This window comes from Microcaecilia unicolor, chromosome 3 (assembly GCF_901765095.1).
Source record: "Microcaecilia unicolor chromosome 3, aMicUni1.1, whole genome shotgun sequence".
Classification (NCBI taxonomy): Eukaryota; Metazoa; Chordata; class Amphibia; order Gymnophiona; family Siphonopidae; genus Microcaecilia; species Microcaecilia unicolor.
In genome coordinates this window covers 377,225,096-377,243,925 of record NC_044033.1, presented here as the reverse complement: position 1 = coordinate 377,243,925, position 18,830 = coordinate 377,225,096, and the positions used below count along the sequence as shown (strand labels likewise).

The following is an 18,830-nucleotide window of genomic DNA, read 5'->3' as shown; positions in this document are numbered from 1 at the left end:
GATGCGCCAGGCTGTGCCGGCGCCGGGGGTGCTTGCGCCCTCGGCGCCGATGACTGTGGCGCCGGCGAGCTCTAGCCCGGCGCCGGGGCAGTCGACACCGCCGCCGCTTGCGGTGCCGGTCTCGACAGCCACGCAGGTGGAGTCCCCGTCGACGTCGATGGAGGGAGCTCCGTCCCCGCCGGCGCGGGAGTCCACCGCTCGACGACACCGAGACCTCGGTGCCTCGACGTCGAGCCGGGCCCGGTACCGGACGCAGCTACATGAGCTAATGTCCGATACCGAGGATGAGGACTCGTGGGGGGAAGAGGAGGACCCGAGATATTTCTCCTCAGAGGAGTCTACGGGCCTTCCCTCGGACCCCACGCCGTCACCGGAGAGGAAGCTCTCACCTCCTGAGAGTCTCTCCTTTGCCTCCTTTGTGCGGGATATGTCTATAAGCATTCCCTTTCCCGTGGTCTCTGTGGAAGAGCCGAGGGCCGAGATGCTCGAGGTCCTCGACTATCCATCACCACCTAGAGAGTCCTCCACGGTACCGCTGCACAATGTCCTGAAGGAGACGCTGCTCCGGAACTGGGTGCGACCACTAACTAATCCCACCATTCCCAAGAAAGCAGAGTCCCAGTACAGGATCCACTCTGACCCAGAGCTCATGCGGCCCCAGTTGCCCCATGACTCAGCGGTCGTGGATTCTGCTCTCAAGAGGGCACGGAGTTCGAGGGATACCGCCTCGGCGCCCCCGGGGCGGGAGTCTCGCACTCTGGACTCATTTGGGAGGAAGGCCTACCAATCCTCCATGCTCGTGACCCGCATCCAATCTTACCTGCTCTATATGAGCATCCACATGCGGACCAATGTGCAACAGCTGGCGGACCTGGTCGATAAGCTCCCGCCGGAGCAGTCCAGGCCTTATCAGGAGGTGGTCAGGCAGCTGAAGGCGTGCAGAAAGTTCCTGTCCAGGGGGATTTTTGACACCTGTGACGTGGCATCTCGTGCTGCGGCCCAAGGTATAGTGATGCGCAGGCTCTCATGGCTGCGTGCCTCTGACCTGGACAACCGCACCCAGCAGAGACTGGCTGACGTCCCTTGCCGGGGGGATAACATTTTCGGTGAGAAGGTCGAGCAGATGGTGGACCAACTGCATCAGCGGGAAACCGCTCTCGACAAGCTCTCCCACCGGGCGCCTTCAGCACCCGCCCCCACGGGTGGGCGTTTTTCCCGGGCACGGCAGGCTGCACCCTATTCTTTTGCAAAGCGTAGGTACAACCAGCCGGCCCGAAGGCCTCGCCAGGCACAGGGACAGCCCCAGCGCGCTCGTTCTCGTCAACAGCGTGCGCCTAAGCAGCCCCCTGCGCCTCCACAGCAAAAGCCGGGGACGGGCTTTTGACTGGATCCACGGGAACATAGCCGCCCTACAAGTGTCCGTACCGGACGATCTGCCGGTCGGAGGGAGGTTAAAATTTTTTCACCAAAGGTGGCCTCTCATAACCTCCGACCAGTGGGTTCTCCAAATAGTGCGGTGCGGATACGCCCTGAATTTGGCCTCCCTGCCTCCAAATTGTCCTTCGGGAGCTCAGTCTTTCAGCTCCCTTCACAAGCAGGTACTTGCAGAGGAACTCTCCGCCCTTCTCAGCGCCAATGCGGTCGAGCCCGTACCACCCGGGCAGGAAGGGCAGGGATTCTATTCCAGGTACTTCCTTGTGGAAAAGAAAACAGGGGGGATGCGTCCCATCCTAGACCTGAGAGGCCTGAACAAATTCCTGGTCAAAGAAAAGTTCAGGATGCTTTCCTTGGGCACCCTTCTGCCAATGATTCAGAAAAACGATTGGCTATGTTCCCTGGATTTAAAGGACGCATACACTCACATCCCGATACTGCCAGCTCACAGACAGTATCTCAGATTCCGCCTGGGCGCACGGCACTTTCAGTATTGTGTGCTGCCCTTTGGGCTCGCCTCTGCCCCACGAGTGTTTACAAAGTGCCTCGTGGTGGTGGCGGCGTATCTACGCAAGCTGGGAGTGCACGTGTTCCCATATCTCGACGATTGGCTGGTCAAGAGCACCTCGGAGGCAGGAGCCCTCCGGTCCATGCAGTGCACTATTCAACTTCTGGAGCTGCTGGGGTTTGTGATAAATTACCCAAAGTCCCATCTCCAGCCTACTCAGTCTCTGGAATTCATAGGAGCGCTGCTGAATACCCAGACGGCTCAGGCCTACCTTCCCGAAGCGAGGGCTACCAATCTCTTGGCCCTGGCTTCGCAGACCAGAGCGTCTCAGCAGGTCACAGCTCGGCAGATGTTGAGACTTCTGGGTCATATGGCCTCCACAGTTCATGTGACTCCCATGGCTCGTCTTCACATGAGATCTGCTCAATGGACCCTAGCTTCCCAGTGGTTTCAAGCCACCGGGAATCTAGAAGATGTCATCCGCCTCTCCACCAGTTGCCGCACTTCACTGCTCTGGTGGACCATCCGGACCAATTTGACCCTGGGACGTCCATTCCAAATTCCGCAGCCCACGAAAGTGCTGACGACGGATGCATCTCGCCTGGGGTGGGGAGCCCATGTCGATGGGCTCCACACTCAGGGTCTGTGGTCCCTCCAGGAAAAGGATCTGCAGATCAACCTCCTGGAGCTCCGAGCGATCTGGAACGCACTGAAGGCTTTCAGAGATCGGCTGTCCTGTCAAATTATCCAAATTCGGACAGACAATCAGGTTGCAATGTATTACGTCAACAAGCAGGGGGGCACCGGATCTCGCCCCCTGTGCCAGGAGGCCGTCGGGATGTGGCGTTGGGCGTGTCGGTTCGGCATGCTCCTCCAAGCCACGTACCTGGCAGGCGTAAACAACAGTCTGGCCGACAGACTGAGCAGAGTCATGCAACCGCACGAGTGGTCGCTCCATGCCAGAGTGGTACGCAAGATCTTCCGAGCGTGGGGCACCCCCTCGGTGGACCTTTTCGCCTCTCAGACCAACCACAAGCTGCCTCTGTTCTGTTCCAGACTTCAGGCACACGGCAGGCTAGCGTCGGATGCCTTTCTCCTCCATTGGGGGACCGGCCTCCTGTATGCTTATCCTCCCATACCTTTGGTGGGGAAGACCTTACTGAAGCTCAAGCAAGACCGCGGCACCATGATTCTGATCGCGCCCTTTTGGCCCCGCCAGATCTGGTTCCCTCTTCTTCTGGAGTTGTCCTCCGAAGAACCGTGGAGATTGGAGTGTTTTCCGACTCTCATTTCGCAGAACGACGGAGCGTTGCTGCACCCCAACCTCCAGTCTCTGGCTCTCACGGCCTGGATGTTGAGGGCGTAGACTTCACTGCGTTGGGTCTGTCTGAGGGTGTCTCCCGGGTCTTGCTTGCCTCTAGGAAGGATTCCACTAAAAAGAGTTACTTTTTCAAGTGGAGGAGGTTTGTCGTGTGGTGTGAGAGCATGGCCCTAGAACCTCGTTCTTGCCCTGCACAGAACCTGCTTGAATACCTTCTGCACTTATCAGAGTCTGGCCTCAAGACCAACTCAGTAAGGAATCACCTTAGTGCGATTAGTGCTTACCATTATCGTGTGGAAGGAAAAGCCATCTCTGGAGAGCCTTTAGTCGTTCGATTCATGAGAGGCTTGCTTTTGTCAAAGCCCCCTATCAAGCCTCCTGTTGTGTCATGGGATCTCAACGTCGTCCTCACCCAGCTGATGAAACCTCCTTTTGAGCCACTGAATACCTGCCATCTGAAGTACTTGACCTGGAAGGTCATTTTCTTGGTGGCAGTTACTTCAGCTCGTAGGGTCAGTGAGCTTCAAGCCCTAGTAGCTCATGCTCCATATACCAAATTTCATCACAACAGAGTAGTGCTCCGCACCCACCCAAAGTTCCTGCCGAAGGTGGTGTCGGAGTTCCATCTTAACCAGTCAATTGTCTTGCCAACATTCTTCCCCAGGCCGCATACCCGCCCTGCTGAACGTCAGTTGCACACATTGGACTGCAAGAGAGCATTGGCCTTCTACTTGGAGCGGACACAGCCCCACAGACGGTCCGCCCAATTGTTTGTTTCTTTCGACCCTAACAGGCTAGGGGTCGCTGTCGGGAAACGCACCATCTCCAATTGGCTAGCAGATTGCATTTCCTTCACTTACGCCCAGGCTGGGCTGACTCTTGAGGGTCATGTCACGGCTCATAGTGTTAGAGCCATGGCAGCGTCAGTGGCCCACTTGAAGTCAGCCACTATTGAAGAGATTTGCAAGGCTGCGACGTGGTCATCTGTCCACACATTCACATCACATTACTGCCTCCAGCAGGATACCCGACGCGACAGTCGGTTCGGGCAGTCGGTGCTGCAGAATCTGTTTGGGGTGTAAATCCAACTCCACCCTCCAGGACCCGAATTTATTCTGGTCAGGCTGCACTCTCAGTTAGTTGTTCTTCGTAGGTCAATTTCTGTTGTTTCCTCGCCGTTGCGAGGTTCAATTGACCTGGGTTCTTGTTTTGAGTGAGCCTGAGAGCTAGGGATACCCCAGTCGTGAGAACAAGCAGCCTGCTTGTCCTCGGAGAAAGGGTATGATACATACCTGTAGCAGTTGTTCTCCGAGGACAGCAGGCTGATTGTTCTCACCTTCCCTCCCTCCTCCCCTTTGGAGTTGTGTATTTCATATTTTTTGCTAGTCATTCAACTGGCGGGAGCGGTCGCGCACGGGCGGGAAGACGGCCGCGCATGCGCGGTGGGCGTGCCCTGCGTGTCGACCGTCCCGCGAAGCTTATTTCCGGTTGGTGGGGGCTGCCGCGGACGTCACCCAGTCGTGAGAACAATCAGCCTGCTGTCCTCGGAGAACAACTGCTACAGGTATGTATCATACCCTATATTCCCTTCAGTCATGACTTAACAGAAATAACCAATGAAATCAATGACGGCCTGAACATCATGGACTCCTCGGCAAACTCATTCCAATTGAAACTGAACACTGAAAAAACACACTGCCTCATCTTCTCATTTCAACATAACAAGTACAAACCCACATCCATAAACACCCCAGAACACACCCTCTCTACCTCAGACAGCCTAAAATTACTCGCTGTCATAATTGACCGTAACCTTACCCTTGAGAGCCAAGTAAACTCCGTAATAAAGAAAATGTTTTACTCAATGTGGACACTCAAACAAATAAAACTTTTCTTCCCAAGGGAAATTTTTTGAAACCTAATACAATCAATGGTCCTAAGCCATACAGACTACTGCAACGGAATCTATGGGGGATGTAAAGAACAACTCACAAAAAAACTCCAGACCACCCAAAACACAGCTGCCAGGCTGATATTTGGTAAAACACGCTTCGAAAGCGCTAAACCCCTCCGAGATAAGCTACACTGCCTCCCAATCAAAGAACAGATCATCTTCAAAATCTGCACCTTGGTCCACAAAATTATCTACGGCGTAGTCCCAGGATACATGATAGACCTCATAGATCTACCTACCAGAAACAGATTCGGATCATCACGATCATACCTAAACCTACATTACCCAAATTGCAAAAGACTGAAATATAAAACAATTTATGCATATAGCTTCTCCTACCTAAGCGCACAACTATGGAATGGACTCCCTAAAGCTGTGAAAATAATCCATGACCATCTAAACTTCAGGAAATCACTAAAAATCACCCTCTTCAAAAAGGCCTACCCCACTGATCCAGTGTAAATCCCCACACCCAGTAACACAACACAACCAATGATCGTACTGGACAATATACAATCTTCATCCCTCCCATCTTCATGGTGCCTGATACACACCTGCCTCAATTCGACCACAATATAACCTGTATTTGTTAACAACCGACTGGCGAATGCCTATATGGTACTATGTAAGCCACATTGAGCCTGCAAATAGGTGGGAAAATGTGGGGTACAAATGTAACAAATAAATACATTTAACCACTTTGAATAACTTTGTGTCATCAACAAATTTAATTACCTCACTAGTTACTCCCATCTGTAGATCATTTATAAATATGTTAAAAAGCAGCAGTCCAGGCACAGAACCCCGAGGAACCCCACTATCTACCCTTTTCCATTGAGAATACTGACCATTTAACTCTACTCTCTGTTTTCTATCCTTCAACCAGTTTTTAATCCACAATAGGATACTACCTCCTATCCCATGACTCTCCAATTTCTTCTGGAGCTTTCATGAGGTACTTTGTCAAAAGCCTTCTGAAAATCCAGATACACAATATCAACCGGCTCACCTTTATCTACATGTTTGTTCACCCCTTCAAAGAAATATAATAGATTGGTGAGGCAAGATTTCCCTTCACTAAATCCATGTTGGCTTTCTCTCATTAATCCATGCTTTTGAGTATGCTCTGTAATTTTGTTCTTTATAATAGTCTTTACCATTTTGCCCAGCACCGAAGTCAGACTCACCGGTCTATAATTTCCTGGATCCCCTCTGGAACCTTTTAAAATATCGGCATTTCATGGGCTACCCTCCGGTACCACATTTGATTTTAAAGATAAATTGCTCATTTTTAAGGATAAGTTACATTTTACTAACAATATTATTATTATTATTAGCATTTGTATAGCGCTACCAGATGCACACAGCGCTGAACACCTGACACAGAGAGACAATCCCTGCTCAACAGAGCTTACAATAAAAAAAAAAGAAAAAAGCTCCGCAAGTTCATTTTTCAGTTCTGTCAGTACTCTGGGATGAATACCATCTGGTCCAGGAGATTTGCTACTCTTCAATTTGTCAGATTGCCCCGTTACATCCTCTAGGTTTATAGAGATTTCATATAGTTTCTCTGACTCGTCATCTTTGAATACCATTTCTGGCACTGGTATCTCTCCTAAATCTTCCTCGTTGAAGACCGAAGCAAAGAATTCATTTAATCTCTCAGCTATGGCTTTGTTGTCCCTAATTGCCCTTCTACCCCTCGGTCATCTAGCGGTCCAACCAATTCTTTTGCCGGCTTCTTGCTTTTAATATACCTAAAATAAATTTTACTGCCTCCAACGCAGTCTTTTTTCAAAGTCCCTCTTTTTGCCTTCCTTATCAGCGCTTTGCATTTGACTTGACATTTCTTATGCTATTTCTTATTATTTTTAGTCGGTTCCTTCTTCCATTTTCTGAAGGATTTTCTTTTAGCTCTAATAGCTTCCTTCACCTCACATTTTAACCATGCCAGCTGTCGTTTGGTCTTCCTCCCTCCTTTTTTAATACACATAGAGGGGCATAATTGAACGAAAACGCCTATCTCCATGGGCGTTTATCTCCGAGAACGGGTCCGTGAAGGGGCGGACCGAACTGTATTTTGGGAAAAAATAGACGCCCATGTTTTATTCAACAATGTGTGAGCTGGGCGTTTTTGTTTTTCAGCGATAATGGAAAATGAAAGCGCCCAGCTCAAAAACGAATAAATCCAAGACATTTATTCGTGGGAGGGGCCAGGATTCGTAGTGCACTGGTCCCCCTCACATGCCAGGACATCAACCGGGCACCCTAGGGGGCACTTTTACAAAACCAAAAAAACAGGTAAAAGAGCTCCCAGGTGCATAGCACCCTTCCCTTGTGTGTTGAGCCCCCCAAATCCCCCTCAAAACCCACTGCCCACAAGTCTACACCATTACTATAGCCCTAAGGGGTGAAGGGGGGCACCTACATGTGGGTACAGTGGGTTTGGGGGGGTTGGACGACTAATAAGCATTAAGCAGCATAATTGTAACAGGTAGGGGGGATGGGCCTGGGTCCACCTGCCTGAAGTCCACTGCACCCCCTAACAACTCCTCCAGTGACCTGCATACTGCTGCCAGGGAGCTGGGTATGACATTTGAGGGTGAAAATAAAAAGTTGTGAAACATCATTTTTTTGTGGTGGGAGGGGGTTAGTGACCACTGGGGGAGTCAGGGGAGGTCATCCCCGATTCCCTCCAGTGGTCATCTGGTCATTTAGGGCACTTTTTGGGGCCTTATTCGTGAAAAAACAGGGTCCAGGAAAAGTGTCCTAAATTCTAGCTAAAAACGCATACTTTTTTCCCATTATCGGTGAAATGCGCCCATCTTTGTTCGGCAGATAACCACGCCCCAGTTCCGCCTTCGCCACACCTCTGACACGCCCCCATCAACTTTGTCCGCATCCGCGACGGAGTGCAGTTGAAAACGTCCAAAAATCGGCTTTCGATTATACCGCTTTATTCGTTTTTGTGAGATAAACGTCCATCTCCCGATTTAGGTCGGAACTTGGGCGTTTTTCTCGTTCGATTATAAGCAGGATAATATGTTTGACCTGGGCTTCCAGGATGGTATTTTTGAACAGCATCCACGCATGATGTAAATTTCTTTCACCGTTCTTCTCATTTTATCATATTCTCCTTTTTGAAAGTTAAATGCTAACGTATTGGATTTCCTGTGTATACTTACTCCAAAGCTAATATGAAATCTGATCATATTATGATCACTGTTATCAAGCGGCCCAATCAGCATTACCTCCTGCACCAGATCATGAGATCCACTAAGGACTAGGTCTAGAATTTTCCTTGTCTTGTCAGCTCGTGTACCAGCTGCTCCATAAAGCAATCCTTGATTTCATCAAGGAATTTTACCTCCCTAGCACGTCCTGATGTTATATTTACTCAGTCAACATTGGGAATTATCGCGAAGAGGACATTGAATAAGGAGAACATTGTGCCATCCAAGATGAGTAACATCTTTTCATACATATTTACTATTAAATTGAGTTTCGATCCTTAGGTATTGTTGAAAGGTGGTTATGTATCTGTTTCATGAACATAAAATTGAATGTGGAGTTTTTTTTTGAGACTTATGATTAATGAGGAGCCCTCTTTACTCAGGAAGGTGTTTTCTTCAAATTGAGCTATCTCTGTGAATACTGAAGTCTTTTTTTTTCTCCACCAACTCTTCATTGAAACTTTCAAGACCTTCGAATACCTGGCTTATAATTGTAGAATTAACGCTATAGTGTTGGTAATTGAAATCACCCATTATTATTGTGTTGCCCAGTTTGTTAGTTTCCCTAATTTCCGATAACATTTCTAGATCCGTCTGTTAATCCTGGCCAGGTGGATGGTAGTACGCTCCTGTCTCTATCTTTTTCCCCTTTACACATGAAATTTCAAACCACAGGGATTCCAAGATGTGTTTTGTCCCTGTAGAATTTTTAATTTATTTGATTGAAGGCCCTCCTTAGCATACAATGCTACCCCTTCACCAATTCGATCCACCCTATCACTACGATATAATTTGTACCCTGTTATGACAGTGTCCCACTGGTTATCCTCCTTCCACCAGGTCTCAGAGATACCTATTATATCTAATTTTTCATTTAGTGCAATATGTTCTAACTCACCCATCTTATTTCTTAGGCTTCTGGCATTCGCATATAGACATTTCAAACAATGTTTGTTGCTCCTATTTACATCATGTTCAATACTTGACAGTGTTAAATTACAATCTTTTGTCTGATTTTTATTTAAGGACACTATCAGGCTTATTTTCGAAAGAGATGGGCGTTCTTCTTACAGGGTCGCCCAAATCGGCATAATCGAAAGCCGATTTTGGGCGTCCTCAACTGCTTTGCGTCTCAGGGACGACCAAAGTTCACACAGGTGTGTCGGAAGCATAGCGAAGGGGGACTGGGACGTGATTAACACATGGGCGTCCTTGGACGATAATGGCAAAAAGAAGGGCGTCCCTGACGAACACTTGGGCGACTTTACTTGGTCCTTTTTTTTTTATGACCAAGCCACAAAAATGTTCCCTAAATGGCCAGATGACCAACTGAGGGAATCGGGGATGACCTCCCCTTACTCCCCCAGTGGTCACTAACCCCCTCCCACCCTAAAAAAACATTTTGAAATATTTTTTCCAGCCTCTATGCCAGCCTCAAATATCATACCCAGCTCCATGACAGCAGTATGCAGGTTCCTGGAGCAGTTTTAGTGGGTAGTGCAGTGCACTTCAGGCAGGCGGATCCAGGCCCATCCCCCACTACCTGTTACACTTGTGGAGGAAACAGCGAGTCCTCCAAAACCCACAAGAAACCCAATGTACCCACATGTAGGTGCCCCCCTTCATCCCTAAGGGCTATGGTAGTGGTGTACAGTTGTTTGGAGTGGGTTTGGGGGGGGGGGTGCTCAGCACACAAGGTAAGGGAGCTATGCACCTGGGAGCTTTTTCTGAATTCCATTGCAGTGCCCCCTAGGGTGCCTGATTGGTGTCCTGGCATGTGAGGGGGACCAGTCCACTATGAATGCTGGCTCCTCCCATGACCATATGGCTTGGATTTGGTCATTTCTGAGATTGGCGTCCTCGGTTTCCATTATCGCCGAAAACCGGAGACGACCATCTCTAAGGATGACCTAAATGTTGATATTTGGGTGTCCCCGACCGTATTATCATAGTAACGTAGTAGATGACGGCAGAAAAAGACCTGCACGGGCCATCCAGTCTGCCCAACAAGATAAACTCATATGCGCTACTTTTTGTGTATACCTTGCCTTGATTGGTATCTGCCATTGTCAAGGCACAGACCATATAAGTCTGCCCAGCACTAGCCCCACCTCCCAACCATCCCCACCTCCCCCCACTGGCTCTGCCACCCAATCTCGGCTAAGCTTCTGAGGATCCCTTCCTTCTGAACAGGATTCCTTTATGTTTATTCCACGCATGTTTGAATTCCGTTACCGTTTTCATCTCCACCACCTCCCACGGGAAGGCTTTCCAAGTATCCACCACTCTCTCCGTGAAAAAATACTTCCTGACATTTTTTCTGAGTCTGCCCCCCTTCAATCTTCTTTCATGTCCTCTTGTTCTACCGCCTTCTCATCTCCGGAAAAGGTTCGTTTGCGGATTTATACCTTTCAAATATTTGAACGTCTGTATCATATCACCCCTGTTTCTCCTTTCCTCCTGGGTATACATGTTCACGTCCACAAGTCTCTTCTCATACGTCTTGTAAAGCAAATCACATACCATTCTCATAGCTTTTCTTTGCACCGCTTCTATTTTTTTTACATCCTTAGCAAGATACGGCCTCCAAAACTGAACACAATACTCCAGGTGGGGCCTCACCAACGACTTATACAGGGGCATTAACATTTCTTTTCTTCTGCTGGTCACACCTCTCTCTATACAGCCTAGCAACCTTCTAGCTATGGCCACCGCCTTGTCACACTGTTTCGTCGCCTTCAGATCCTCAGATACTATCACCCCAAGATCCCTCTCCCCGTCCGTACCTATCAGACTCTCACCGCCTAACACATGCTTCTCCTAAGGATTTCTACTCCCTAAATGCATCACTTTGCATTTCTTTGCATTAAATTTTAATTGCCAAACCTTAGACCATTCTTCTAGCTTCCGCAGATCCTTTTTCATGTTTTACACTCCCTCCCGGATGTCCACTCTGTTACAAATTTTAGTATCATCTGCAAAAAGGCAAACTTTACCTTCTAACCCTTCGGCAATGTCACTCACAAATATATTGAACAGAATCGGCCCCAGCACCGATCCCTGAGGCACTCCACTACTCACCTTTCCCTCCGAGTGAATTCCATTCACCACCACCCTCTAGCGTCTGTCCTTCAACCAGTTCCTAATCCAGTTCACCACTTTGGGTTCTATCTTCAGCCCGTCTAGTTTATTCAAGAGCCTCCTGTGGGGAACTGTGTCAGAAGCTTTGCTGAAATCTAAGTAGATTACATCCATAGCACGTCCTTGATTCAATTGTCCGGTCACCCAGTCAAAGAATTCAATGAGATTCATTTGGCACGATTTCCCTTTGGTAAATCCATGTTGTCTCGGATCTTGCAACTTATTGGTTTCCAAGAAATTCACTATCCTTTCCTTCAGCATCAAAACGAAAGATGGACACCCATCTTGTTTCGATAATATGGGTTTCCCTGCCCCTTAGTGGGGACGTCCTGCGAGGACGTCCTCAGGAAAACTTTGGCGCCCCGTTCGATTATGGCCCTCTTGATCTACTACGGTCTCTGTTGCCACCTCACTATTGGGATATCCTATCTTCCCTGCTTTGGTGATATATTTAAAAGATACCTTATTCCAAACCATGAGCTTTTGAGCGACTGTCGGCCTTCCCCCAGTGTCTAGTTTAAAAGCTGCTCTATCTCCTTTTTAAATGCCAATGCCAGCAGTCTAGTCCCACCCTGGTCAATTTGATCCACTCTATTGTTGCAATATAATTTTTACCATAATAACACAGTGTCCCATTGATTGTCCTCCTTACACCAGGTCTCAGAGATTCCTATATCTACATCTTTATTTTGTGCTATATATTCTAACTGTCCCATCTTATTTATTTTTTCTAGCATTTGTATATAGACACTTCAAATTGGGTTTTTTTCTCCTGCATCTACAAGCTGCTTAAAAGTTGACAGAGATATTTTGCTTCCTTTGCTCTGGTTTTGTTTCACCAGTATTGAAACCTTTCTATTGAGATTTTCTAAATGTCCTGGTTTAATAGTGTCCTTCGAAGATACCCCACTCTGAGCCATATGCTCCTGAGCAACTGTCTGCTCCCTCACCCCATTCTAGTTTAAATGCTTCTCCCCCACCCCATTTTAGTTTAAAAGCTGCTCCATGTCATGTTTGTTGCTATCTTTTGGGCAACCTTCATCCAGGTCATCCATCTGTAAAGAAGCTACATGGCCACCATGCTCACTTTTTCCAAGCACTGTAGTTTAAATGTTTGTTTATTTCAAACTTTATGAATTGCTTTTTTTAACTCTGAAGTCAAATCGATGTACAATAAAAATAAAATAGTAAGAAAAGAACGTAAGTATGTGGCAGGAAATATCACACTCAGATCGAGAACACACTCATCGTACTACAGCACATCTGACTGCAAGGTGGTAACCCGCCTTCAAGGCACCTTTCATAAATTAAGAGTATGCACGAACACAAATAAGTTTTTAAAATAGTCTTAAGAAATTTAAGACTAATTTAGGAGATTGTTCCATTCTAATATAAAGAGGCAAACTATTCCACAAAATAAAATAAAAAGCTATTTGTCGTGTGACCTCCTAATAGGCCTGTCAAGGATTGAGATCATTCTGCAGCCCAGGATATGGCCTTTGATCAAGCTGTCTTGAATAATGTTTGCAGACCAAAGACTCAATCAACACCATTCACTACCACCACCACCTTTTGATCCTCAGACCAACAGTTATATTGCTTATGACAGTGGCTCTTATCTTTGGGCTCACCAGCAAGTGTGCCTGCATTGCCCTGCTTGTCTATAGAGAAAGTGGAGTTGCTTACCTATAATGGAGGTTTTCTGTAGACAGCATTGAAATGCAGCCAACTTTTCCCTTCTCCCATTCCCTGAAAAAAAGGGAGGAAGAACTAAGATCATTAAGCTATGGTACATACTGAGTGCCAATTCACTGGTACAGAAGATGTGGGTAAAAGTAAGGAAAGGAGATAGGATTTGATATACTGCCTTTTTTTTGTTACATTTAAAGTGGTTCACATATTATGTACAGGTACTTTTTTTTTTGTACCTGGAACAATGGAGGGTTAAGTGACTTGCCCAGAATCTCAAGGAACTGCAGTGGGAATCAAACCTTATTCTCCTGGTTCTCAGGTTGCTGCACTAATCATTACACCACTCCAGATGTCCATGTGCAGCCTCAAAGAAGCCTAAACAGCTTCTTTACTGGATGAGGGCACTAGGCACTTTGGCTTTGTTGCATGACATCACCAGCAAGTGTGTCTGCACTTCCTTGCTGTCCATGGTGAACCCCTATTAGAGATAAGCAACTCCTCTTTCTCTGTAGCTGGTTTATGAGCCGGTCTTGCAGCTCCTGCGCCCAGTTGGAGAGTTCATTCTGGTGGATCAAAGGGGTGTACAGAGTTTTGCAGGGGCTGGCCACTTTCTTGGGGCCCATGTGTGGGAGAGGGGATGGGGAGACTCAGGGATTTGTTGCCATCTTACATTCTGCTCCTGCCATTGCTCTAGAGCTTAAAAATAGCTACTAAGGTATCCATGTAGGGGAAATTCTGTTCTGTGACTGGTATAGGGGCAGTGGGATGTTGCCCTCACCCCTCTTCATGCCTGAAGCATGTAGGAAGCAGTGCAGTCACTGAGGCTGTGAGTTTTAGCAGGTTTCACTTGACTAAGGACTGGTAGTGATGCAGGTTTTGGGCATGGGAAATGCAGTGATCATTGCTCAGAGGAGTGTTTAGTTTGGTACACTGTATTTAGGTGCATAGCTGCTGTCAGTGGAGCTGTGCAGTTGATGGCAGCCACACCTCTATTAAGGGCAGAATGGGAGGTATTGTTGGAATGAGCACAACAATTTGGCACCTCCAGCATTGGAGGAACCGAGACCAATGCCTGGTCTATGTCTTGCAAATAGCAAAAGACAGGTGAAATTTCGGCAACTCTAGTGTTGTACATCACTTTATTGTCATGTGCTGTGTATCTCAGGTGGGAGGGGAAGACATCTTGACTGGTAAGTCGAATACTGTCAGCAATATTAGGGGATGATATGTGGTTATAACCAAGACTCCTTCATAGTTGTCTGCCTATATGGTTGGCATGATGGAGACTAGACAATTAGTGTTTTAGCATGGGTGACTGGTGCCTTTACGGAGGGGCGGGTGCAGCTCTGGCCCCCTTGTTGGGCAGATTGGATGGACAGTGCTGCCATTTACTGTGTTACTGTGTATTGCTTCTGATGTGGAGGCCAGCAGGGCCAAACAAAATGAGGACTGATAAGAAAAAGAAGTACAATCTCATAATATCAAACAATCATATAGCCCACATCACGGGGAAAATACTACAGATTAGTAGAAGTAACAACCAAAAAATAATTGGCTATTATCAAGCATCAATTGATTTTTCTTTTTTAGAACTGATGTTGATAAATCAATAAACCCACCAGCTACAAAACAAGTTAGGAATTAGTCCCCACATTCTCTACTTTATCCTTAACAGGTTTATTCACTAAAGAAAGATTCTAATTATATAGGATCAAAGAAAACTTAGGGGCGAATGCTCAAAGCTTACCATGCTAGCAACTTCTGATTTAAACTGGTTCTAGCCAGTCTAGTGATCACGTTATTCAGCGTCTAATGTACAAAGGGAATCTGCATGGTTTTTACTGTTTAGGGTAGCAGCTAACGGTAATCCTATGCAAATGTATTACAAAGAGCTCATTAGTATTAAAATGAGCATTCTGAGTGATGCACAGACATTTCCGAGTGATGCACTGAAAGGACCACCTACCTCTAGCGTGCAAAATTTTCCATCAGGTCTGGAGCTCTCCTTGTCTCCTTGTGTGAGTGAGGGAGACATCTGGGAGGAGTAGTCTGCTTACATTTTTCAACAGCAAAACTTGTCAGAGATCAGAGAACAGCTTTAGAGCGTCGGAGAAACATCTGGGGGGGGGGCTTTCAACAAGGAGGAGATTTTTTTCAATAGCAAGCAGTGTCGGAGAGCAAAGAACAGCTTAGGGGGCAGAGAAACAGTTGGGGGGGGAGCTTTCAGCAAGGAGGAGATTTTTTTCAATAGCAAACAGTGTCAGCAGAGAAGAGCTTAGAGGTGGAGAAATAAGCAAACACCAGTTGGCTTGGGAAAGCCCATATGATGTCAGCTGGGGGGGGGGGGGGAAAGTGGAGAAACAAGCAGACAGCCAATTGTCTGTGGAAAAGCCCCTATGATGAAATCTGGGGGGGGGGGGGGGGGGGGGGGCTTTCAGCAAGGAGACTCCCAAGCAAAATTATCGGAGCCAAAGGAAAGACAAATAAGCTGCAGGAGGAAGATGGAGCCAGCACCAGAACACTGCAAGGGACAGGAGACAAGGAGCCAGTGGAGCCAGCAAGTACTGCAGGGGAAAGGAAAGGGTACATCAGCCCTAGCAGTTCAGAACATGGACACTTACCAACAGACTGTTCTGTGCATGTGCTAGGCACTTTCCGTACCGAGCAACTTGCTGAAATTGAATGCAGTTTATTTGCATATGATTTCCTTTGAGTGTCGCTTGCTATTTCCAAATCGGTAAGCTCTATCGAGGATCTAAATGCATACGGTTTTTAACAGGGACTTTTGTTCATCGGGATCATAGTGATTATTCTCACAACAAGTTTTCCTGCTCAACTGAGTGGGTTTTGATACATCTGGAAATAATATAACTGGCTGGCCACAAAAAAAGCAAATTCTTACGAAAGTAAGCTCCCAATACTTCCATTTGTTCTCCTCTGAATAAAAATTTAGCATAAAGTAGACCTTTTACTAATGACATCTTGGGAGGATTCTAAAAACTGTGAAGCATCTAAACTGTCAGGAGAATTAATTGCATCCATTCCACTCTCTTCTCTAATTTGCTTAACACTTCGGCAAATAAACATTTTCAATTCTTAGAGAGTCTGCATTAGGAAACTACAACACATTTCTCAAATACATCTTAAATAACTTAGTATGAGATAAGTAATGTGTCACTGGAAAATTTAAAATCCTTTAAATGTCATCTAGCCGAATTTTCAAGAAGATCCATCTGCATATGAATCAACAAATTATATTTTGTGACAGCAGTAATTGCAGACTGAGCAGTCGTAATTTGTGCCGCCAGTTTTGATCCTTGTTCATCTTTCCCAAGTCTATTGTCATGTTCAGCAGTTTCAGTAAATTTTGCCAAAGAATCTAAATTATCATGCATTACTTTCTCCATCCTGAATACTGTGGAACCAGTATCAGACAAAGAAAAAGCCTCAGATTGAGCAGAAGCTACTGGTTCCTTAGCGCTGGAGGAAACAAAGGCTGGAGAGGCTGAAATTTTCACCAGTTCAGGAATGGGAAGATGTTTTGGGAGAAGACTCCTGCAAACCCAAGAGCCTGCCCAGAGTTCAATTGCTACCATTACTAGGTGACAACGAAATTTTCCGCAACAATGCTGGTTGAGGGGGAGGGGTGTCCCCCCCCCCCCCCAAAAAAAAGACAAAGAAGCCAGAGAGGAAGAGTCATTATTCACTGTTTCAGCAGAGGGAAGTTCACTCATTCACTGTAAATGTAAATCCATAGGACCTATCACAGTCCCAGTGGCTCCAGATGTTATTTCAGCACACCCTCCTTTACGTTTCCCCATGTTGAAAACTGGGCAGAGACTCCTGCTTCCTGCTCCTCAGATGTCTTCAAAGGGACTCCAAAGTGGCATGTCATGCCCCTTCGGGCACATGCACATGTTCTTCTGATGGGCGCAGAATTTAAAGTGCTCAAGGTCCCTGATGAGTACAGGGATGAAAGCTTCCCGGCTAGGTCAACACTTGCTCACCACTGCAGCACTCTCCTTCTTATTGCAAGATGGTCCCAGTGTCCTGCCTAGGGGCAAACAATTTAAGTGGAGGAGTGGCCTAGTGGTTAGGGTGGTGACTTTGGTCCTCGGGAACTGAGTTCGATTCCCACTTCAGGCATAGGCAGCTCCTTGTGACTCTGGGCAAGTCACTTAACCCTCCATTGCCCCAGGTACAAATAAGTACCTGTATACAATATGTAAGCCACATTGAGCCTGCCATGAGTGGGAAAGCACGGGGTACAAATGTAACAAAATAAAAGGTGCTGAAAGCCCCCGATGATGTCGGGAATCAAAGCTTTCTGGCCAGGTCATCACCTGCTCACCACTAAAGCACTCTCCTTTCTACTACAACTTGGTCCCTGAGGAGCATCAGATTGCTGGGGTCACAACACAGGAATGTTGAGGCTGAGGATATAGGATTTGGAGAGGCTACTGGTGAGGGAGGACGGTCAGGGAAAGCATAATTCCCTCACAGGAGCACATGGCCAGTTATAAAATCATGGAAGAAATGGCCATTTTGTGTTCATTTTGGACTATCAGGTTTCTGCCCTCCCCGCCCCCACCCCACCTCTGGCTCAAGATACTGATTTACCTGAAGTGACCTTGCCTCCCCAGAGAGCTGCTAGGAGCTCTGCTGACATATCCTGGTCTCTGGCATTAGGTGAACTTTTTTCATCTGAGTTAGTCATTCTTATATGTAGGGTCTGTTTGATGAAGCAGACCCAGCAGTTTGCATCGGTTCTGGAAGAGGTGAATTGCCAAGAGAAGACCCTACCTGAGTTCCAGGAGGAATACAAAGCACAGTTGGTAGAGTCAGATGTAGGATTTGGTCATTGGGGTACATCCATCATTTAGAGCAAACAGGTATCGTGGATTCTTTGGGGAAAGGCAAGATCCCTGTGATCAGGGGGGGATAACTCTACAGTAGTCCAGCTTTTCTGGTAGGAAGAGCTATCAGCAATGATTTCACAGGTGTTTCATCAAGCTATCTGGGCTCTCATCTCGATGGAACAGGTTTCAGTGTTGGTAGGGCTATAGGTAAGCTTTATCTGTTCCCCGAAGAGAAATAGAAGTTAAAATTGCCTAAGGTGGATGCCTTGGTTACAGTAGTAACTAAGAAAATGACTATTCCACTGGAGAGCAGCACAGCTGTTCAGGATCTTCAGGACTGGAAGCTAGAATCATTGCTGAAGCAGGCTTTTGAGGTCTCAGCCTTGGGCTTGCAGTGCTTATATGACCAGAGCCTGTTTGTGCTAGGTACAGTGGCTTCCTGAAGAGCCTTCGGAAGATGGAAATTGGCATTGAAGGAAGGCCACTCAGGTGGAAGCAGTTCTGACTTATGTGGCGAGTACTTTGTACTATTTATTTATTTTGTGAAGTTTGTTATACCGCCTTACAATCCAAAGTATATCAAAGTGGTTTATAATATAGTACATTCATAGAAAGAAAAACACCCTAAAATAAAATAAAAGACAAAAGAAACAAAAGGGAGGGGTACATAAGTTGCACAACAATTAAT

The 18,830-nt window shown here is 46.9% G+C and overlaps 1 protein-coding gene across 1 annotated transcript in view; it reads left to right on the top strand.

Annotated features, from left to right (window-relative positions):
- Window positions 1-18,830, top strand: part of AGBL5 (ATP/GTP binding protein like 5) — a 557,199-nt gene that overhangs the window by 176,935 nt on the left and 361,434 nt on the right.